The sequence below is a fragment of the Giraffa tippelskirchi genome, chromosome 8, assembly GCF_054371585.1.
Source record: "Giraffa tippelskirchi isolate mGirTip1 chromosome 8, T2T-mGirTip1v1.2.pri, whole genome shotgun sequence".
Classification (NCBI taxonomy): Eukaryota; Metazoa; Chordata; class Mammalia; order Artiodactyla; family Giraffidae; genus Giraffa; species Giraffa tippelskirchi.
The window spans coordinates 83,469,688-83,493,640 of NC_137282.1; the positions used below are offsets into that span (position 1 = coordinate 83,469,688).

General features: G+C 40.7%; 1 long non-coding RNA gene across 2 annotated transcripts; it reads left to right on the forward strand.

The window, feature by feature from the left end:
• The first annotated feature begins 218 nt into the window (after positions 1–218).
• LOC145517014 (uncharacterized) lies at positions 219–14,937 on the forward strand. Of its 2 annotated transcripts, none has more exons than XR_014061929.1 (3): positions 219–818; positions 11,362–11,547; positions 13,731–14,937. It is a non-coding gene; the product is annotated as an uncharacterized LOC145517014 (long non-coding RNA). The 2 variants fall into 2 exon arrangements; XR_014061928.1 differs by lacking the exon at positions 219–818 and adding an exon at positions 3,863–3,924.
• The last annotated feature ends 9,016 nt before the right edge of the window (positions 14,938–23,953 follow it).

The following is a 23,953-nucleotide window of genomic DNA, read 5'->3' on the forward strand; positions in this document are numbered from 1 at the left end:
TCACCACATTTGGACATCGGGTAGAGTTATTTAACAAGTTGAAGGGGTTTTGCAGTCTTCTAGAATGGGCAACTAACGTCTGTTTTAAGATGAACCATAGGCCACCTAAAGTGTGGGTGGCCTTTTGTGTGATCACTAAGCATAATATGCCTTGTGCTCTGTCGTGTCTGACTCTTTGTGACCCAACGGACTCTAACCTGACAGGCTCCTCTGTCGATGGGATTTTTCAGGCAAGAATACTGGAGTGGGTTGCCATTTCCTTCTCCAGGGGATCTTCCCCACCCAGGGATGGAACCTGTATCTCCTGTGTCTTCAACATTGCAGGCAGATTCCTTACCCGCTGAGCACATTGGGGAAGCGTGTGACCAGTACAGACAAAGCTAAATGGCAGCCACATTAGAAGGCCAGGTGTCTGAGGAGGCGATGAGCCATGTGACTGTGTGAGCAGATGCCCTGACCCCCCGTCCCCCAATAACAGCAAGTATATCCTGAGCACCGACTCTGTGCCAGCCCACCATCCTCCTCCGAGAACGTTGGCCACCAGGCCCCACGTTGCACAGATCCCGAGGGACCACCCACTCCTGTCAATGGCTGCATGGGTTCTCTTCAGACAGAATGCAGAGTGAATGTTTTCCGGGAGTGGTACAAAATGGTGACCTTCTTCATCCCTAACCTTTTATGAGCATCTCACCTCCCAGATGTCCTGGAGATTGGCAAGCTTTTGCATGCCATGGACCAAGTTTACAAAGCCAACTCTCCTGGGATGAAGGCAGGAGGGAGTGGAGTCTCCCGAGAAGCTGAGTGGGTGGGAAAAGATGGTATGTGACCTTGCACTCATGTTGTGTGTAGGAGACAAAGGAGGCTCTGGGACTAGAAGGGGATGAAGGGCTTTGAAAAGAGCAGGAACTTCCTCCTTCTGCACAGACAGAGGCGGGGGCCTCCTTGGGAAAAGTCTCAGAGTCAGGACACTACTACTGTTTCAAGGTACCCACATGAGTAGCGTATATGGTTAACAAATTTCAGGAATTTAGAGGAATGAGAAAGGTTTGTGGGCTAAATGATGTTATTTTTTCCAGTGTTCTAATTTTTTTTTTTTTTACTTTGTTACTTTGAGTGTATATTGCTTTTATAATCAGAGATGGCAATAGCTATTTCTTTTTGACAAAATTAACTCAAGTGTGCTGAAAAAAAGAGGTGGCAATATAAAATACACCATTAATTCTTTATTAATTATTTACACTGATTTTAATGACAATAATTACGCACACATATATAATTATATAGTAATTATAATTTTGAAATAATTATTAAATTAATAATTAAAATAGTTAATTTATACTAATTATTGGGAATACTAAGAATGAATGAGCACTGGCTATGGCATGGGATGTATTCATTATTTTCCAGATGTGTATTGAAGGATAGAAGGTATTTCTGGCATCTGGACCATCAGGACATGTGAGCTTCTTGCTTCCAAAAGTCTGTCATATCATGTGAACATCTGTGCCTGTCATATCCAGCCCCTTAGTAATTATTAACTGAACTGAAAAGCACAGTTTTGCTATCCAGTAAACCTCTGGTTTGAAGTAAGTTTTTTTATTATGAAAATTTGTTTCCCTGACCCTCCAGTGTTACTTTGATGTGTTCTGGTTTGAGATTCAGAGACCTGACTGCTACTCAGATTTCAAGCTGACAATCTTTGGAACATCTAGTATGCCCATTTAGAAATGTGAGCTTTCAAATCAGTACGATTTTGCCTTAGTTGTTTGAACTTGTAATGCATTCCGTAGCAAAGAGAAGAAGCCCCATCATGTCTGAAGCCCTGGGTAGCTAGAATTTTTAGCTTACATTATTCTCTTATGGGGCAGAATTTCTTTATATCAGTATACACAAGAAAAATGTGGAGAAAAGCTACATTTCATGTCATTTTTTCCTTGCATTTTCCCCAGCTTCCTTTGGCCCCTGTTTTTATAATTACAGATGCTTTGTAAAGTGCTTAGAGATACTATTTATAGGGAAGTTGTCATATAAAATGAAGTTGCTGTACATGTGGCTCTATTATTGCAATGTCAAACATTTTGAGCCTGAGGAATACAGATTTTTCAGCAGCAAATGAAAATGAAATGAACAAAATGCTTTTGATTCATTCCAGTAACACTGGCAAGTGATCTCCTGTAGCACCATGAAGTGCGAAAACCATGCTTAGTTTCCTCTACAAAATGGATCAGAAATGTAGAAAGAAATATTAGGTCTGAAACAGTAGTAACTTCTGAATTTGGAACTAAAAGGAAACTTGAATTCATTCAACCTTTTCATAGATGAGAAAACATACCTGATGCCTGCAGAGGTCAAAGGTTTTGCTGAAAATCATTCAGGTAGTGGAAGAGTCAAGCTCCGAACCCTGGTCTCTGAGTTCCCAGCTAAGGATTTGCTTTAGTAGATTATATTACCTTAGTCGACCTGCAGCAAGGGTTTGAGGTCATACAGCCTCTCTCTTCCACTAGGATGTGCTTCATTAGCAGCATCAGAATTTGGGAACCATCTTGACATGAACCTTAACAGACACAGGCTTCCAATCTTTGTAAGGTGTATAGAGGGCACTGGGAAAAGAAATGCCATCCTGCTGGCTAAACCCACATAATAGAAAAAATGAGGAGGAATTTCATAAAAAATGAAAAATATGAAGACATTGGGTTGTAAGAAACACTGATATCAAAGCTTTGACTTATGCTCGTAAACATTGCCAAGCAAATTTTTTATGGTCTCAATTCTACCTCTTCACAGACTGAAATGTTCACTAGTTGAATTCCATTTCAAAGTTAAAATTCCAATTCGGTTAAGTTGCAATGAAGATCTGAGTTGACTCTTGTTGTCGTTATGACCTAAGTTTTCTATCCATGCCAACTTTTTCATTTTTTCTGTTTTGTGCATTAATGATGGCTTCTTTTCCCCTTGAAGTTTAACTCCATAAAATATCCTCTATAACTGTTCTACTGGTCACAGTCTAAACAATTCTCCAATCAAATAGTCCGGCTTAGTACAATACCTCCTCTCAGAAAGCCAAAAAAATAGATATGGGGCAAACAAAGTGCAGCTGTGTTGAAGCTGTTTAAAGCCCGCCGATGTACAGCCCACCAATGAGGGGGCGGGCGGTGGATGGGGGCGGGATGTAGAGACCCACAGAGACGTCCAAAGAAAGAGCAATCATTTTGATTTCAGAAACAAAGTTAAGGAGCGCCTTTTTTTCAAAAGATACTTGGGATAAGAAAGTAAATGGTGATCTAATAATATAGGCTCCAGCAGTAGGGTTGCCCAGGGAGAAAAGCCTGTCTTATCAGGAAATGTTAAGCTGTTGCCATGGAGATCGTTAGCTGCCTAGGGAGAAGCACTCTAGGAGTCTATGTGACATTCTGAGGTGTCCATTAGGTGGATGAGGGTGTCTTACCAGCCCTATAAGATCCGAAGAGTCAATCCCAGTGGCTTAGCCAGCAAGTCTTAACATCCCTGAAACTGGTTGCACATCGTCAGGAAGTTAATTCTTTAGTGGTCAAGAAAAAGAAAGGGATCTTGTTTTGGAGGTAGGGGAGTCTGGAGTTGGCTGGTAAAAATGGCCTGAAGCTAAGGAAGAAAGTGTTTTACAATAAGCCATTGATGATACAGAATGTCAGATTGAGACAGAGATGATATGAATGAAAACCATGGATGGGTTGCAAGACAGAGCAGAATGGGATTATATCAAGTGCCCCCAGTACAAATAGTGTTCTGACTTTTTCATTGTTAGGCTTCTGTGGAAATGTGTATTTCCCGATTCACATGGGCAGATCAGTCATATGTCACAGAAAGAGATGTGTTCTCTCTCCTATGGAGTTCTGTGAAGCTCTAGATGGAGGGGTGCTTTGAAGTCAAACTGTAACCTTTCTTTTGGTAAGATTCACTTGCTAAAAATGCAAAAGGCTTAAAATATTGTTGAATAATGTATCAACGGTAAAAATTGAATTCTTGAGGTTTAATTAGTCACTTGTATTCTATTTTAAAGAAAATTAAATCATGGTGTTTTTCTCCATTGCTAGGGTATCTTTTCACTTCATTTGATAAGCTTGGTCTGGGTGACTCATGGATATTTGCGATCCTCTTGCTGGTTTCATATTTCTGAGCCAGGCTCAATTTTATAGACCAGTTAGTTTTACCATCTGTCTCAGTAATTCTCAAATATTACAGTGTATCAGTATCCACTGAAAATCTATTTTTTGTTGGTTTGATTTTTGGTTTTTAAAAAAATTTTTAATTGCAGTATAGTCACTTGAAAATATTGTGTAAGTTTCAGGTGAACAGCACAGTAATTCAGTTATATATATGTACATATAAATATATTCTTTTTCAGTTTCTTCTCCTTTATAAGTTATTACATAATATCAAGTATAATTCCCCTTACTATATAGTAGGTCCTTGTTGGTTATCTGTTTTATATAGAGTAGTATGTATATGGGCTTCCCAGGTGGTAGAGTGGTAAAGAATCCGCCTGCCAATGTAGGAGATGCAAGAAATACTGAGTTTGATCCCTGGGTCAGGAAGATCCCCTGGAGAAGGAAATGGCAAAACACTCCAGTATTCTTGCCTGGAAAACTCCATGGACAGAGGAACCTGGTGGGTTACAGTGCATGAGATCAGAAAGAGTCAAACACAACTGAGGATGCTTGCAGTGTATATATGTTAATTCTAAACTCTTAATTTATTCCTTCCCACTCCCACTTTTCCTTTGGTAACCATAAGTTTGTTTTGTGTGTCTGTGGGTTTATTTCTGTTTTGTAAATAAGTTCACTTGTATCTTTTTTTTTTTTTTTTTTAGATTTCACATATAATCAATGTCATATGATATTTGTCTTTCTCTATTTGGCTTACTTAGTAAGACAATCTCTAGGGCCATCCATGTTGCTGCAAATGGCATTATCTCATTCTTTCTTATGATTGAGTAATACTCCATGTGTATAGTGGTGGTGGTGAATTAGGTGCTAAGTCATGTCTGACTCTTGCTACCCCATGGACGGTAGCCTGCCAGGCTCTTCTGTCCGAGGGATATTCAAGGAAAGAATACTGGGGTGGGTTGCTATTTCCTTCTCCAGGGGATCTTTTCAGACCAGGGATTGAACCCATGTCTCATTGCAGGCAGTCTCCTGCATCACAAGTAGATTTTTTTTACAACTGAGCCACCAGAGAAGCCCTCCATCAGTCAGTGGACACTTAGGTTGCTTCCATGTCTTGGCTGTTGTGAACAGTGCTATAATGAACTTTGGGGTGCGTGTATCTTTTGATTTATGGTTTCCTTTGGATATATGCCCAGAAGTGGGGTTGCAGGATCATATGTTAACTCTATTTTTAGTTTTCCAAGGAACTTCCACATTGTTCTCCATAGCGGCTGCACCAATTTACATTCTCACCAACAGTGTAGGAGGGTCCTTTGAAAGCCTGTTAGAGTGAGCCCTACTGACTCTACTATTCTTGAGCTGTATTACCAGAGATTCTGATTCAGAAAATGTGAGAATAAGGAACCTACATTGTGACAAATGCTCTAAGTGATTCTGATTGCAATGCAGTTGGTCTACCAGTGGCACTTTGAGAAGCCCTGCTTTATCCTTTTCTAGTTGCTGTCTCATTCTGAATATCTTGCCCTCCCTCTATTTCCCACCACAGAATTGTTTTATGATCTATATCAAGGGGAAACCATATCAAACTTCCTCAAAATCCATTACATATGTCATCAGCACCCAACTACTTTCCCAGACATTCCAACTCCATCCTAGATATCTTCCATCCTTTGGAATCAGTCTCTAGAATGGCCTCTAGAATCAAGAGGCTCTATAGTTCTTCTTCACTTTCTGCCATAAGGGTGATGTCATCTGCATATCTGAGGTAATTGATATTTCTCTCGGCAATCTTGATTCCAGCTTGTGCTTCCTCCAACCCAGCATTTCTCATGATGTAAGTTAAATAAGCAGGGTGACAATATACAGCCTTGACGTACTCCTTTCCCAATTTGGAACCAGTCTATTGTTCCATGTCCAGTAGTTCTAACTGTTGCTTCCTGACTTGCATACAGATTTCTCAGGAGGCAGGTCAGGTGGTCTGGTATTCCGATCTCTTGAGGAATTTTCCACAGTTTGTTGTGATCCACATAGTCAAAGGCTTTGGCATGGTCAATAAAGCAGAAATAGATGTTTTTCTGGAACTCTCTTGCTTTTTCGATGATCGATCCAGCGGATGTTGGCAATATGATCTCTGGTTCCTCTGCCTTTTCTAAAACCACCTTGGGCATCTGGAAGTTCACGGTTCATGTATTGCTGAAGCCTGGCTTGGAGAATTTTGAGCATTACTTTACTAGCATGTGAGATGAGTGCAATGGTGCAGTAGTTTGAGCATTCTTTGGCATTGCCTTTCTTTGGGATTGGAACGAAAACTGACCTTTTCCAGTCCTGTGGCCACTGCTGAGTTTTCCAAATTTGCTGGCATATCGAGTGCAGCACTTTCACAGCATAATCTTTTAGGATTTGAAATAGCTCAACTGGAATTCCATCACCTCCACTAGCTTTGTTCGCAGTGATGCTTCCTAAGGCCCACTTGACTTCACATTCCAGGATGTCTGGCTCTAGGTGAGTGATCACACCATTGTGATAATCTGGGTAGTGAAGATCTTTTTTGTACAGTTCTTCTGTGTATTCTTGTCACCTCTTCTTAATATCTTCTGCTTCTGTTAGGTCCATACCATTTGTGTCCTTTATTGAGCCCATCTTTGCATGAAATGTTCCCTTGGTATCTCTAATTTTCTTGAAGAGATCTCTAGTCTTTTCCATTCTATTGTCTTCCTTGATTTCTTTGCATTGATCACTGAGGAAGTCTTTCTTATCTCTCCTTGCTATTCTTTGGAACTCAGCATTCAAATGGGTATATCTTTCCTTTTTTCCTTTGTTTTCACTTCTCTTCTTTTCACAGCTATTTGTAAGGCCTCCTCAGACAGCCATTTTGCTTTTTTGCATTTCTTTTTCTTGGGGATGGTCTTGATCACTGTCTCCTGTATAATCTCATGAACCTCCGTTCATAGTTCATCAGGCACTCTGTCAGATCTAGTCCCTTAAATCTATTTGTCACTTCCACTGTATAATCATTAAGGGATTTGATTTAGATCATACCTGAATGGTCTAGTGGTTTTCTGTACTTTCTTCAATTTCAGTCTGAATTTGGCAATAAGGAGTTCATGATCTGAGCCACAGTCTGCTCCCGGTCTTGTTTTTGCTGACTGTATAGAGCTTCTCCATCTTTCGCTGCAAAGAATATAATCAATCTGATTTCGGTGTTGGCCATCTGGTTCCACTTGTAGAGTCTTCTCTTGTGTTGTTGGAAGAGGGTGTTGGCTATGATCAGTGCATTCTTTTGGCAAAACTCTATTAGCCTTTGCCCTGCTTCATTCTGTACTCCAAGGCCAAATTTGCCTGTTACGCTAGGTGTTTCTTGATTTCCTACTTTTGCATTCTAGTCCCCTATAATGAAAAGGACATCTTTTTTGAGTGTTAGCTCTAAAAGGTCTTATAAGTCTTCATAGAACTGTTCAGCTTCAGCTTCTTCAGCATTACTGGTTGGGGCATAGACTTGGATTACCATGATAGTGAATGGTTTACCTCGGAAACGAGCAGAGATCATTCTGTTGTTTTTGAGATTGTATCCAAGTACTGCATTTCAGACTCTTTTAGGAAAAAAATTATGGCGATGTGGACAAAGGTGGCAACAGTAATGATAAAGATAAATAGATAGATTGGGGATGTGCTCTGGAAGGAGAGTTGACAGGATGCTCCAGTGGATTTGTCATGGGAGATGGTGAGAAAATCAGGGTTCTCTTAGCTTTTTGACTTGATTACCTGGTTGTAAAATAGAGTCATTTACAGAGATAGTTAAGATGGAGGAAGGAACACCTTTGGGCTAAGGAGATGTAGAAATCAGTAGATTGTAGATTTCAATGTAGAAACCAATCAGTCCTCTTTCGATATCTTATTACTCATCCACACAGATATTAATATATCAAGTCCAAAGAAGGATACAAGTGTGCAGTTGAGGAGAGAGGTCAAGGCTAGAAATGTAAATACAGGCATCATTAGCACATTAAGGCTCTTCATGTATTTGTTTTTATTTATTTGGCTGCACCAGGTCTTAGCTGTGGCATGTGGACCTTTTCTTTTTAGTTTCGGCATGTGAGATCTAATTCCCTGACCACGGATCAAATCCAGTACCCCTGAATTGGGAGCATGGTAACCACTGGACCACCAGTGAAGTCCTCACTGATGCTATTTAAAGCCAGGGGGGCTAACTGAGATCAGGGAGAGAAGAGTAGTTGGGAAAACAAATGGTTAGAGGCAAAGCCCTCAACAGTCTCTGTTTGGAGAAATAGAAGAGATGATGAAGCTGACAAAGGAGACTGAGAAGGAGATACCACAGACAGGAGAACCAGGAATGGTCTGCATTGTTTACATGAGCTTAGAGCATGCTGATGGGAACAGATGAATAGAGGCAGGGGAAAAGCAGAAGAAAAAATAGAAATAACCACAGGAGTAAAGACCTTGAGAAGGTGAGAGAGGGGGTTCAAGCACAAATGAGAGCTGGTTTTCCATAGGAGCTAGGAAACCTTTGTGACTGGCCAGAGTGGGGCCAGACTGTGCCTGCACACAGGCTGCAGGCTGGTAGATTTGCTGTGGGAAAATGAGAGAGTCTGGCTTGAGTCACTTGTTCTAAATCCACTTGTTTATTTTTTTTTATAATCCTATGGAAAACTTCTATGTAGAAGCCAGCTGGTCTGGGAGGATCAGAAGTTGCATTTGACATTGTGCAAGGCATTTGTATTGCAGAGTTAATAAGCTCAGAGCTAGGATGGGCACCAGGTAAATGGTGAGGTTATCACCATTTATCTTTAGAAATCCTCCCTCCCCCAAGTCCTTCACTATTTCTCCCACCTCCTCATCCCTTTGTTAGTGTTCTCAGTACTTTGGTAACTCAGGTCAAAGAGAAAGCATCAAACTTCTCTGTCCCAAGCTATAAGAGCTTAAGTGTCAGCCTTCCCAGGCCTGTTTGCCTTTTTAAAAGAGAGTTCTGGGAAAAGAGAAGGCAGTTCCCAATGCAAATTCCCAGTGGAGGAAAGGCAGGCATGGGGAAGATTTGGGGGAGTGGCTTTCCTCCTTCAAATCCCAGTAGGGACAGCAATCATTAACAATTATAGGACCGAGAAACAAAACATCAACCTAACTACTGTTTACAAATCTGATTATTGCTCACAGATGCTTTCTGTTTTATCTTTCAAGGTATTCAATTGTGACATACTGTGACTGTGAGCCATTATGGTGGGGGACGAGAGGAAGGCAAGGAGGAAGAAAAAAAGGAGGAAGGAAGAGGGAAGGAGAAGGGAGAAAAGGAAGAAAGTATATTGATTGGTATATCAATCAATGTGGCTCTGTAATAATACCTCTCTTTCTGTCCATGAGATTTCCCAGGCAAGAATACAGGAGTGGGTTGCCATTTCCTTCAGTCTATAGGGTCACAAAAGAGTCGGACACGACTTAGCAACTAAACAACAACAAATAATACCTCTCTAACAATCCACTGGTATATTTAGTAGCAACGTTAGTTGGAGCGTCCAAACACCAGGATTCTAGAAGAAAATGGACTTTCAATGAAAGTTGGTTTGGTGATCACCATCAGCTATCACACTAGTCTTTAATAATAAAATATAAAATTTCAGTTAAAGTATTGTCAGCTGTATCAGAGTCAAAGGAAAGAAATAGAGCTTGACTTTTTCATAATAAGGAGAAAAGCAGAATGATCCTAAGAATGATAATGGCAGTAGTATCAGCTATGATAGTGGGCAACCACCGTGTGCCGGGCATAGTGCTTTATTGTTGTTCAGTCGCTAAGTCATGTCTGACTCTTTGTGACCCCATGAACGGCAAAATGCCAGGCTTCCCTGTCCTTCACAATCACCTGGAGTTTGCTCAAGCTCATGTCCATTGAGTTGGTGATGCCATCCAATCATTTCATCCTCTGTTGCCCTCTTCTTCTCCTGCCCTCAATCTTTTCCAGCATCAGGGTCTTTTCCAGTGAGTCAGCTCCTCACACCAGGTGGCCAAAGTATTGGAGCTTCAGCTTCAGCATCAGTCTTTCCAATGAATATTCAGGGTTGATTTCCTTTAGGATTGATTTTGGAGCCCAAGAGAATAAAATTTGCCACTGTTTCCATTGTTTCCCCATCTATTTGCTGTGAAGTGATGGGACTGGATGCCATGATCTTAGTTTTTTGAATGTTGAGTTTTAAGCCAACTTTTCCACTCTCTTCTTTCAACTTTATCAAGAGGCTCTTTAGTTCCTTTTCGTTTTCTGCCATTAAGGTGGTATCATCTGCATATCTGAGGTTGTTGATATTTCTCCCAGCAATCTTGGTTATTCTTGCTTCATCTTGTTGATATTTTTAAAGTCTATACTTTCATAAAGGAAGTGGCTATAAAGTCTGCAAACTTGGAAAGGTCAGGAATAAGGTGGCCCTCGAAATATATAAGGGTAAAGGGAAGGACAGTGATATATAACAGTAAGATTTTGTCAAATTCAAAGAACACATGTTCCCTGTGTTGATTTCTACTGCAACCATCCCTTCTCCACTCAAGTCAAAGGAAACAACGTTTACCATTGGCATCTACCTTTTCGTCTCACATCTAGATTTCTGAATATTTCCCAGACTCTCCACAGATGGTGAATGTTGTGAAATGAAAATAGCTTAAGGGTAACCTACCCTTAATGCAGAAAATTATCACTCAACATAAACCCACACTTGGCCCCCTCACTGTTGGCCAACAGCTGACACTGAGGGTTATGCTATTTTGCATGGGGTGGCTCTGGTGGACAGAAGCTGACAGTATCAAAGTCACATCAAGCCTGCATTTGGATCTCATCTCTGCTATTTATTAGCTGTGTCACCTTGGGCAAGTTCCTTAGCCTCTCTGATGCTCAACTTCCTCTTAAGTAAAGCAAGGAGACCCTGATCTTCTTGTGAGGGTCAAGTCAGAGAGTATATATGAGCATACAGAATTTTTAAATGAGGAAAAGGACATTGAACGAAGCAGGGCAGTTAAGAAAAAGATGAAGGAAGAGAGGCAGAGAGAGAAGCAAAAGGGGGAGAGGAGAAGGGGGGGAAGGGGAAAAGAAAGTGCTTTGAAGACTGGCAAATTGTTTTGCATGTATGGGAAATATTTGTTTACTGGCTATAGTGATGAATCAATTTCAGTGAAATTAATCATAAAGAATAGCTAACAGTTCTCTCTTTCTCTCCTTCATCCCCAGTAGTTTCCATTCTCTTCCCCACCATTTATAAGGAGGTAAAATCCCAGGGTTACAGTATCGTCTTCTTGGGGCAATCCTAATGAAGAGGGAAAAGAAAACAGCATGGAGGTTTTGGATAATTCAAAAGCTGAACGATCAGCTCCTGAATAATTGAGAGCGGCTGCTTCTGTGCATTGCTTCAAGCCGGTAAGAGAGCTGGTGGACACACAGATGTCAGGTGGACACACAGCGAGGCATTGTGCACCCCCCATCCTCACCTGTCCCCAAACACGGGGCACAAGTGTTTGACCTTGACCCAAACTCCATCAAGCCCAGAACAGTCTGATCTGCATTCGGTGAGCAGGCTCTGCGCGTGCTCATCATGTATACAATCATACATATTTACAATAGTCTGCCATTCTTTCTAATGACTGCAGGGAAACTCAGGCTGTCTGCATACATCACTTACCTGAAACAGAATTAGGAAAATATTTCCACTTGATTTCCTGAAAAAGTGTCAGTGGAATGATTCTTAGGTTATAAATTTAGTAACAGGCAATAGTGTTAATTATTAAGTGAAATCTATAATATATATTGAAAGTATTAGTCACTCAGTCATGTCCAACTCTGCAAACCCATGAACTAGAGCCCACCAGGCTCCTCTGTCCATGTGATTCTCCAGGCAAGAATACTGGAATGGGTAGCCATTCCCTTCTTCAGGGGATCTTCCCAACCCAGGAATCGAACTTGGGTGTTCTGCATTGCAGGCAGATTCTTCACCATCCGAGCCACCAGGGAAGCCCATAATATATAAGGGCTTCCCAGGTGACTTTAGTGGTAAAGAACCTACGTGCCAGTGCAGAAGACTTGAGAGATGCGGGTTCAATTCCTGGGTTGAGAAGATTCCCTGGAGAAGGAAGTGGCAACCCACTCCAGTATTCTTGCCTGGAAAATTCCATGGACAGAAGAGCCTGGTGGGCTATAGTCCATGGGGCTGCAGAGAGTCAGACACAACTGAGAGACCAAGCATACATATACATATATTTTATATCTATTTAATTATGAATTAAATATACATAATACATGTAATTATAAATTAATGTATTATAGATTTAGAAAATAAATGAATATATAATTAAGTGAAATCTATTCAGATTTTCCTGGAGTTGGTTTTGCCATCTTGAATTCTGAATAAAAATGGGTATTTAAACTCCCATAAGAATCAGTAAAAAAATAAAAGCTCTCCAGTTCTTGTATTCTTCTGAATACTACTGAGATGAAATAAATAATCCTATCAAACAATGCTTGTGCTATGAAGCTTGTGATTTCTTTTACTCTGCAGCAGAAACCACTTGTCAGGGAGCTCATTAGTACAGGGCAGATGCTGACACCCTTTCAGAAGAGTGTGGGGACCGAGAAATAAATGCTTTCTTAGAGTAAATGGGCCAGCAGCCTCTGCTATATTTCCACATCTTTGGCCTTTCTCCTTAGTCTGGGAATGGAATGTGGTGTTTTTCCCAGAAGTCAGTCTCTCACCTTCTTTATATCACAGGAGGTGAGAACTCAGCCCTGGACTGGAGGTGAAGTGGTGAGCAGGCACTGGAATGGCTCCAAATATGGGTGTGAGGCTGTAGCGTGATGATGTCCAGTGAAGCCAGCCCATGTAGGGTAGGGCTCCATCACCGCCTTGTGTGTGTGTGCTAAGTCTCTTCAGTTATGTCCGACTCTGTGACCCCATTTACTGCAGCCCGTTAGGCTCCTCTGTCCATGATATTCTCTAGGCAAGACCAGCGGAGCGGGTTGTCATGCCGTCCTGCAGGGAATCTTCCCAACCCAGGGCCCAAACCCTGGTCTCTTACGTCTGCCTGCATTGACAGGCAGGTTCTTTGCCACTACACCCCCAGTTCCCTTCACTCCTGTCAGGTTACAGCAGAGGAACCACCTTTGGCTAAAAGCAAATGCTTGGATTGCTCTGCTGCAGTCTACCTCTGGCACTCATGGGAACAGAATAACTGCTGGAGGTCAAAAAGGGACAGGTCATGGGGTCTGTTTGAAATGAAGCAAGTGTGTTTGCTGTGGAATGAAGTCCTTGGGGCTGTGACGCTAACTAAATAGGGGCTGAAATCCTAATGTCCGGTGCAGACACCCCTGCTTTAGGTCTTGACCCTGCTGTATCCATAAATATTTCTGAGATCAGAATCAGGCTCTGTCCATGAATTAGCCTATAGAAAGTTACTAAACCTTCAGAATATAAAAGCATCAATGACCAAAACACACACTTTCTCTCAATGTGAGAATGAAAGTGAAGACCTTCAGGTTTAGTCTGCAAAACAGCTCAATGCTCATTCACCCTGTTGTGACCCTCACGTGTTCTTTCTTGAAACTATCAGGTCTCACCGAATGCAGGGCAGGGCGGGAGCATCGAAGGGAGACCTCGGCAGCGCAAGGGGACCAAGGACAAGCTTGAAGGAGTATTAATCAAAAGGCTGAACATTCATCCTAGGACTCAGGTTCTAAAAAAAGGCTTCTTGGTATCTAAATTACCGTATTTGGATAAATTTTTTTAAAAAAAAGTTCATTCATATAAAATCATTTTCCTTAAAATCAATGATAAGAAGCTTGTTTATAGATGAATGTTTCCTCTCTGAAGTATATAGTGAGCACCACTTCAGGACTTTCTTCCACTCTGTTGCTTGAATCACGAAGTCTCCTGTGGCAGAGGCTGGGTGATCTTTCACTGAACCATTTCCATTTTCCTCCCAGGCACGCAGCTCTTTTGCCAGGAGACTTAATGCAATGAGCCATGGAGCACTCCACAGCATTCTGTCTCTTTCCTTTCAAAATTAATATTTCCTTCACTGCAGAATCATTGCTGCTAAAAAATGTGTTTTTATTTTTTAAGTTGGTTTTAAAACAAACAAACAAAAATTCTGATGTGGTCATCAAATTTGGTAATTAATTGAGTGAGGAGATTGTGATTACCAGTGGCCAAGCATATGCTTCTTATTATAAGTTTAGCTGAAAATGGCTTTTTCTTTCCTTTTGTTTTCCTGATTTAACAGACTATTTTTCCATGAACCTAGTTTAATGGGCTCCTAGTGATGTTCTAAGTGTTCGCTTGTATATTATTGGAGAGCAATGGGTTTATAAGCTTAATGAGGTTGATGATTATAGAAATTCAAACCAGAATCACTTTGGTAACATATGCAATTCTTTTTTAACCTCAATGTATTCATCAGTATCTAATGCATCAATATCATTTGACTTTTAGCCTTTCACAGAGGCAAACAAAATAACTACATTTTTAGGTTCCCAACAGTGAAGTTTCAAGGAACCATTATGATGTACTTAAAATTGACTTTATAATTTAATTTATTGTTTGAGTGGACAATGTAATGCATGCAATATCCAAACAACATAAAGGATCACCTAGTGAAAAATTGAGTTATTTTCTCTCCCTTGCTTTTTAGAAACTCAGTTTCTCTGAAAACTGCCACTATTACCCATTTCTTCTATGTCTTTTCAAAAGTATTATGTGTATATTTAAATAAACATGTATATATTTATTTTCCAGAAAAATGTGATACTATACTTAAATACTTTCTTGGACTCTTTCTTTTTTAACTTAACCATATCATCTAGAAGTTCTTTCCATACCAATACATATACAACTTTTCCACTTTCTGTACAGTATTCCATTCTAGGGGTGTGCCATGTTGGCTAACTAGTTCCTATTAATGGACATTTATGTGGTTTCCAATACATTGCTATTATAATATTACAATGGGTATATTCGCCCAATAATGTCACTTTGCATGTATGAGAGTGCCCATCTGTTAACTAAATACCAAGGGGCGGGAGATATGAGGATTTTTATTCTGAGACATACACATACACATGCTTATATAACCATGTCTTTAAAATGACCAGTGTTGGACTCTCCCACTCTGGAGGAAACCAAACAATTTTCATGATAAAAGAGCCAGCCATTTGCTTCGCCTTTCTGGGCCTAGCTGTAGGGTTAAGCAGATACAAAAGCCTAGACCTAAGGATGGTCAACAAATTTGCAAGATGCAGAGATATCGGGAGCTTGGAGTAAGGGAGGTAAGAGAGGAGTGAAAGAAGTGGACTAATGACATTTAGAATTAAGATCACCTGGCTGAAGATGCTAGGAAATACACAGGTTAGGGAAGGGCAGCTACCTGAAAATGATCATTGTGTAATTGTGGTGAAGGGGGAAAGATAGAGATGAAGACAGACGTAGAATGAACATGGAGCCTGCAGTTAGAAGACCTAGCTTTGAATTCTGGCTCCACTAGAATGAGTGATCTGCGACTGATTAAGATAGCAAGGCTTACTTCACAAGGGTTTTGTAGGGGAGAAAAAGGAATGCATGTGAAAATGCCTGGAAAATTTTGAACTTAATAACTGTTCGTGGAATCTGAATGAATTTAGTTTTCAACATGTTTAGGCACACAGCAATACTAACTTCAGAAAATTTCCCAGAACATCAGCCCCATAAGAGCCAGGCTGTGTCAGGCTTGTTCATTGCTATGTCCCCTCTGTCCAGAATTGTGGCTGATTCCTAATGGGTACCATCTCTACTCCACTGAGGAAGGAAATGAAAAGGCATAGAGAGAATCTGGTTAAGATTAGAGATAGAGTTTAAAAAATTATACACTTATGATTATTAGTCCTAATCATTCTTTATAAGGAAAACCTAACAATGTAGGCATTCTATAAAAATTTACTGATTGCATAATTTAATGAAGAAACGAAAGAACTTTTCAGAATGCTTTCAGAAAATATTTCATGAAGTCGCTGGGTTCCCCAAAGCCTACAGGGAGAAAAACATTATTTTTATTTGCATTATTAGATTGTCCAAAAAGTTCATTCAGGTTTTCCTGTAACATCCTACAGAAAAACCCAAACTTTTGGGCCAACTCAATATTTATATTACAATGGCTTGAACTGTTGACAAGTTATTCCATATTTTACTTTTTTTGTATTTTTAACTGTTTTTTGACCTATATTTTGCTTGGGATAAATTAACACATATGCTATTGGCCACATATGTCTAAAGCTTGTTTTGCATAGTCATGTAGTTTATGTTGCCATATGGAAATACACAGATAAGGAGAAAATTCCTCAAACTTTCTCACTGACCAGATTTTCGAAATTAAGTAAGAAAATTGAAGTAGATGACCTTGAATGTCCTCTTTTGGCCTAAAATTGTATAATTCTGTGAATAAAAGTACCAGGGAGAGCAGAGGTTAAAAAAAAGTGCCCAGGATCCCTGTGGGACAGAAGCCACGTTACACTTGGAGTATGATAATAAACACCTCTCTTTTATAGAGTGTTGACTAAAGGCCAGGCCTTACATACCTTGTTTCACTTAATCCTTACAATCCCTATAAAAGGGGTGTTGGAAATTCTGCCTGGTGTCCAGCAGCTGGAAAGGAGATCGTTCTAAGCACAGACTATAATTCGAAGCAGCAAAGTTGCCAATAATAACAAGCTTTGTAAAAGTAATTGCTACTTCAAGTCGAAGAACGGAACTGTTCCCCTCCTCCCTGCCCCCACTCCCACCACCCCAAAAGGGCTATTGAATCCAGGGGTGGTCCCTCCAGCTATAAGACACACAGAGATAGTGTCACCTTGAAGGGCAGGGTTCTATGCGGTAATGGCTTCACAGAGCAGGGCTTTTTTACTTGCTTTTTCACTTTCTCTAGAAGCAGTTCTTTCTTGAATGGGTGATACTCTTTCTCCCTTTTAGTTTCTGCTTCTGTCGTGAACTTGCCTAAGCCAATGTGGTAACACAGAGTTCTTAGGCTCTTTTTGTTCATATCGGGTGTATATCAACAGTCAGAGGTACCTGGAAACTGCAGATCTCAGTGCTCATGTCTTGCTACAGGTAATAAAAGCAAGATTCAGACAAACTCTGCTCTCTGCTGCTGCTAAGTCGCTTCAGTCGTGTTCGACTCTGTGCGACCCCATAGACGGCAGCCCACCAGGCTCCGCTGTCCCTGGGATTCTCCAGGCAAGAATACTGGAATGGGTTGCCATTTCCTTCTCCAGTGCATGAAAGGGAAAAGTGAAAGTGAAGTCGCTCAGTCGTGTCCGACTCTTAGCGACCCCATGGACTGTAGCCCACCAGGCTCCTCCATCCATGGGATTTTCCAGGCAAGAGTACTGGAGTGGGGTGCCATTGCCTTCTCCTCACACAAACATTTACTGACAAGCAAGCATCACTGACTTCGATTCTTCCCCTTTGGCTACTCCCATTACTCCCTGTTTAAATGGCACATTTGGGGCAAATGCCATCATATCTTACAGGGACGTTTCAGGTGGCCTTGTGGTTGCCATCAGGCAACCAGAATCCTCCAAGCCAGTGGTAGACTTGGGACAATTTTAGAATTCAACCTTAGGAACCATTTTATTGTGTGAAGAGATTATATTCTTAAACCCGTCCATTCAAAGGCAGGCAGTGTGTCTACATTATTTTAGACTAGCAGCTGGCAAACTTGGTGCAAAGGTCAAATCTGCTCTGTGCCTGTTTTTGTAAATAAAGTTTTATTGGACCACAGCCATGTCATCTCATTTATATGTTGTCTAAGACTGATTTTGTGCTACCAAGGCAGAACTGAGTGATTGTGACAGATTATTCACCTGCAAAGCCAAAAAAAATTTGTCATCTGACCCCTCCTGGAAAAAAAAAAAGTTTTCTGACCCCAGCACTGGCCAATCCACATATATTGAAGTGAAAGTGTTAGTCTAGTTGTACAGTCATGTTTAACTCTTTGCGACCCCATGGTTGAAGTCCACCAGGCTTCTATGTCTATGGAATTTTCCAGGCAAGAATACTGGAGTGGGGAGCCATACCCTTCTCTAGGGGATCTTCCTGAACCAGGGTTCGAGTCTCCTGCATTGGCAGGCTGGTTCTTTACCACTAGCACCACCTGGAAAGCCCCCAGGTATATTAAGCAGGACTATATTCAGCAATAAAAATCCATTGCTATTAATAATATCCATTTTGCTAATTAGCAAAACCTCTGGTGTGGAAAAGACCCTAATGCTGGGTAGGATTGGGGGTGGGAGGAGAAGGGGACGACAGAGGATGAGATGGTTGGAGGGCATCACCGACTCGATGAACATGGGTTTGGGTAGACTCCGGGAGTTGGTGATGGACAGAGAGGCCTGGCGTGCTGCAATTCATGGGGTCGCAGAGAGTCGGACACGACTGAGCGACTGAACTGAACTGAACTGAACTGGTGTGGATTAGAGATAAATATAGCTGAAGTATTTACAGCAGCTACCTCTGCAGGGTGGCCTGCTTAGTAAATATTAAATGACACCCCCATAATATGCATGTTCTATTAGTCTATTAGTAGACTCAGAATATTTATTAAAATTAACACACATTTATAGAACATTGTCAATTTTGACATTTTAAAAGTAAGTTGCAAGTCATCTTAGATTTTTTTTATTGCATCTCAAAGCTTATATTCGTTAATGATTATGATTAAATTTGGACTTTCCCAGTGGCTCAGTTGGAGAAGGCAATGGCAACCCACTCCAGTACTCTTGCCTGGAAAATCTCATGGATGGAGGAGCCTGGTAGGCTGCAGTCCATGGGGTCGCAAAGAGTCAGACCCAACTGACGTGACTTAGCAGCAGCAGCAGTGGCTCAGTGGTAAAGAATCCACCTGCAGTGCAGGAGATGCAGGAGACATGAGTTCGATCCCTGGGTTGCGAAGATACCCTAGAGGAGGGCATGGCAACCTACTCCAGTATTCTTGCCTGGAGAATCCCATGGACAGAGGCTCCTGGTGGGCTACAGTCCATAGGGTCTCAAAGAGTCAGACATGACTGAAGCGACTGAGCATGCATGATTAAATTTTAGATACTCTCATATCAATAACAGTGTTCAACCCAGAGTTTGAAAAGTATATTATCCAATTGGATCTCAGTGCAATTGCTAAGATAAAGCACGTTTATATAACCCCATTTTTGAGAATAAAAAATCTGGGGACTTCCTTGATGGTCAGTGGCTAGAACTCCAAGCTCCCAATGTAGGGGGCCAGGGTTCAATCCCTGGTCAAGGAACTAGATCCCATAGGCTGTAACTAAAGATCCTGCATGCCACAATGAGGATAGAAGGTCCCAAATACTTCAACTAAGACCTGGCACAGCCAAATAAATAATTTTGAAGAAACTAAGATCTGAAAGTATACCTACTTTTCTCACAGTTGTAGAACTGGTGAGTGATAGACTGAGGCTTGAATCTGAATCTATTCATTTTCCAGATCTTATCATCTCTTCTCTATACCATTATAACTTCCCAATAACAACAATTAATTAATTTTATTTTTGAGCAAACTGCAGATTTCAATTTAAGCCAATGGAAATATATTATATTTCTAGTAAATAGAAAAAAAATAAATTCTTAGGAACTTGACTACTTTGCAAACTGTTTCTACCTCTTTTTCGCCACATTTTTTATTCTTAAAGTTTTAGAGCCGTCATTGGGTTGCAGGATTGGTTACTTGAGGTGGGGAGAAATTTCACAGGGAATCAAAGGAATGAAAGTAAATGCTTGAAAATGGATCTGTTTCATCAACTACATAAAATGAGACCCTACAGTGTCAAAGAAGTCTTTGAAGGACCACCCTGGACTTAGAAGTCTGTAACTGGCACAGTATAACAAGGCTCCAGGGCTGCTCATAGGCATTAGAAGAGGAAGAAGCTCATTATTAGGTTAGTGAGTTCACCCCATCTTGCCTTACAATGCTGGGTTGTTCTTCCAGCTGTGTTGGGCTGCATGGGAAATTCAGTTAATGATTGGTGGTGGGTTATATGACCCGGTGTAGTGTCTCCTCGGCCTTTGCTCAGTCGCTATCCCCCACGACTCTGACCCTCAGTTTCCCATGATCTGTTGCTTCCCATCCTACATAACCATCTTGGTTGGATTTAAGCCCATAATTGGTACTGGTGCATTTTGCTTCTTCCACCTGCAGGTTCTGAGTTGGAGACAGAAGAGGCTTTCCTCCAAGACATCCCTTCATCTACATGGTCTCCAACAGGCCTCAGTCATTACCGTAACTTTAGGCGAAGAAGGGCAAAGGGCAGGTGTCATGTTCAGGAATAAGAATGTTAAGGTGTGAGTCCAAAAAGGAAGCTAGAGGGCATCTTTCCAGACCTTAGCGTGATTGTCTGCTAGTGACTTGGATGACAAGTGATAACCATATGGATTCTAATAGCCAATAAGAGCCCTCACTGGAGACTTTTAAAAATAGCTTTAAAACAACAAGTCAGTAATTAAAGAGACAAAAATGAGTTTGGGTGTGAGTCCACCAGTAGATGGTAAAACAGCAGCAATGGTAGGAGAGAGAAGTCGCTGTATGTGCTTTTTTGAGAAGACTCAAATCTCTTAAAGAGAGCTTCTCATGTCTGAACATCTGGAAATCTTCTTTGTGATGCTTCTAGTTGACTTTTGATGATGATGGAAATAGCAGAGTCAATGTTGGGAAGAAGACAAGACTTTCAAAAGTTAAGGTTTGAGATTATATATTTATGGTCTGCCCGAAATAGAAAAGTGGGGAAAACAATGAAATCTTGAGTATTGATTTTGGGGGAGAAGACTTCCCTGATAGCTCAGCTGGTAAAGAATTTACCTGCAATGCAGGAGACCTGGGTTTGATCCCTGGGTTGGGAAGATCCCCTGGAGAAGGGAAAGGCTACCCACTCCAGTATTCTGGCCTGGAGAATTCCACGGACTGTATAGTGCATGGGGTTGCAAACAGTTGGACAAGACTGAGCTACTTTCACTTTCAAAGATAATTTACTTTTCACATAGTATTAACTTTAAGACTATGTAGTCAATCATTCAGAATGGGTTAGGTTATCCTGTGGCAACACACAACTGCAAAATCTTAGTGGTTTAAAACAACCGAGGTCTACTTTTCATCCAGAGAATATACCCCTTGAGAGAGTTAACTTCACTCTGGAACCCAGGATTGTAGAGAAGTAGCTCTGTGGAACAAGACTGAGCATTGTGATAGAGAGAATAAGAGCTTTGGAAAGTTTGAACCAGCAATTAAGTGCTTCAACCCAGAGTAACATTTGCTAACAACTCATTGGCCAGCGCTGGTCACATGCCCCGCTCAATCATAAAAGCCCAGGAAGAATAATCTTATCAACTACTCAGAAGGCAGCTAAAAATATTTATAAAATAGTACTAATGATTTCATGTCATTAAGATCAACAGGGTAAAATGTGACCTGGAGTATGTTCAAAATCATGTATACCAAATTCTTCTGTTAAGGCTGACTTTTAAAAAACAGATTACAATAGCCAGGGCATGGAAACAACCTAAATGTTCAATAAAAGATGAATGGATAAAGAAGTGATACATATAAAGAATGGAATATTACTCAATCATATGAAAAAATTGGGTCATTTGTAGAGATATGAATGGATTTACAGTCTGTCAGACAGAGTGAAGTAAGTCAGAAAGAAAAAAACAAATATTGTATAGTAATGCATGTATGTGAAATCTGGAAAAAATTATACAGATGAACCTATTTCTAGGGCAGGAATAGATACGCAGAGATAGAGAATGGACATGTGGACACAGGGAAGTAATGGAATGGTGGGATGAATTGGGAGATTAGGATTGATATATATATACTACCACATAATATAAATGGGCTTCCTTGGTGGCTCAGCAGGTAAAAAATTGGCCTGCAATGCAGGAGATGCAGGAGACACGGATTAGATCCCTGGGTTGGGAAGATCCCCTGGAAGAGGGCATGGCAACCACCCCAGTATTCTTGCCTAGAGAACCCCATGGACAGAAGAGCCTGGAGGGCTACCATCCATAAAGTCACAAAGAGTAGGACATGACTGAAACAGGTGAGCACACGTGCATATAAAATAGATAGCTAGTGGGAAGCTGCAGTATAGTTCAAGGAACTCAGCTCGGGTGGGTGACAATCTAGAGGGGTGGGATGGGGTTAAGAGTGGGAGGGAGGTCAAGAGGGAGGGGTTATATGTGTATATATATAGCTGATTCACTTCATGGTACAGCAGAAACTAACACAACATTGTAAAGCAATTATACGCCAATAAAAACATAAAAATAATTTGCAGACACTCAGAGTAGTGAGAGGATCTACTCAAAGTTTCTCTGCACTTGGAGAGTGAATATGGGGATCTCCCAGAAAGCGTGAAAAACATGTATGCCTGGGGCCCATTCCAGAGATTCTGATTTAATTAGTTTGAAGTGCACTTGGGCATCAGGATCTTTAAAAACTCCCTGAAGTGATACTAAGATTTGCCTAGAGTAGAAAGCCACTGATCTGACTTACAGGTCGGGGTTTTATGGTCATTTTCAACTCCAGAGTTATCTGTGCATCCGTGTGGTCTTAAGTCAATTAACCATTCTGGGTCTCTGTTTTGTTATCTGTGAAATTAGGGGTGGAATACAATGACTTCTACAGATCCTTCCAGTCTTAAAAGTCTCTCGGAGACCACTGACTTCTATTTAGAAGGCGTTTCAGAGCTCAAGTTAATATGTAAGTGCAGCCAAATCACTCTGTAAGTTCATCCGGTTAATCTCCTCTATCTTCGATAATGGAAACAGGGCAATAATTGGCAGGAGTCTTTACCAGGTAAGGAGTTGTGGGTTTTTTTTTCCCACCAAAACAGAAAGCTTGGCCAGACTTGGGGCTAAAGTCAGGCTATAAGAAAAAACATGAAGTTAAGTTGATCTCTTGGTTCTGTGTGGACTGAGGGTGAATTTCCTGCTCTAAGATGAAAAAATTGTATGACCTAAGGCTATTCAGGTAAAAATAAATTTTAAGAAGCCACTTCCCTCAATTCTTCTTGTTGAAAATGAAAAAGTGAAAGGTTTCACCATTTCTTCACTGTGTAATCCTATCTCTGTGCTGTCAGTCACTTAATGGCATATTGATTGGCCCACAACGCCTGCTATCTTTAAAGAAGCATTATTACTCTGTTAGGCCCAACATAAAAAACTACTTTTAAAGACCTTTTTAAGGTTTCTTTTTTTTTTCAAAAGCTTCTTGGGGGCATATTGAGCTTCTGTGGCAGCTGGAATTAACTCGACAATGCTCTTTCTCTATTTCTGAGGCAGTGAATCAGCTGAAGAGGACAGGTTATCAATGACTCATAGGAGGGAGATGATAAGAAGGCTCCAGAGATAAATTAACATGATAATTAGTTACATGGATACCTGTATTTTTAGGCTCTTTCTAAGTGCAACCCTTGCGTTGGAAACTCATGATAATTATCAACTGCCATCTTAAATATGTGAAGTTGACTAGTATTACAGGGGAGAAAGTGAAGAGAGGAGAAGATGGATTGTAAAAATTAAAACTGTTAGATGTTAATCTGTTTTTCAATTATCAAAATGCCTAACAAGTTGAAGAAAGACAGAATCTTCTTTTAGAGCCCTGCTATATTTATTCAATGTCTCCATCTCTCTTCTTCAGTTCTTAGAAAAAAACATGAGAATAATTTTTATTGAATGCTTAGAAAAATATATGACGATAATAAACCAAAATGTTGTCATTGTGGGTGATGGTATGGT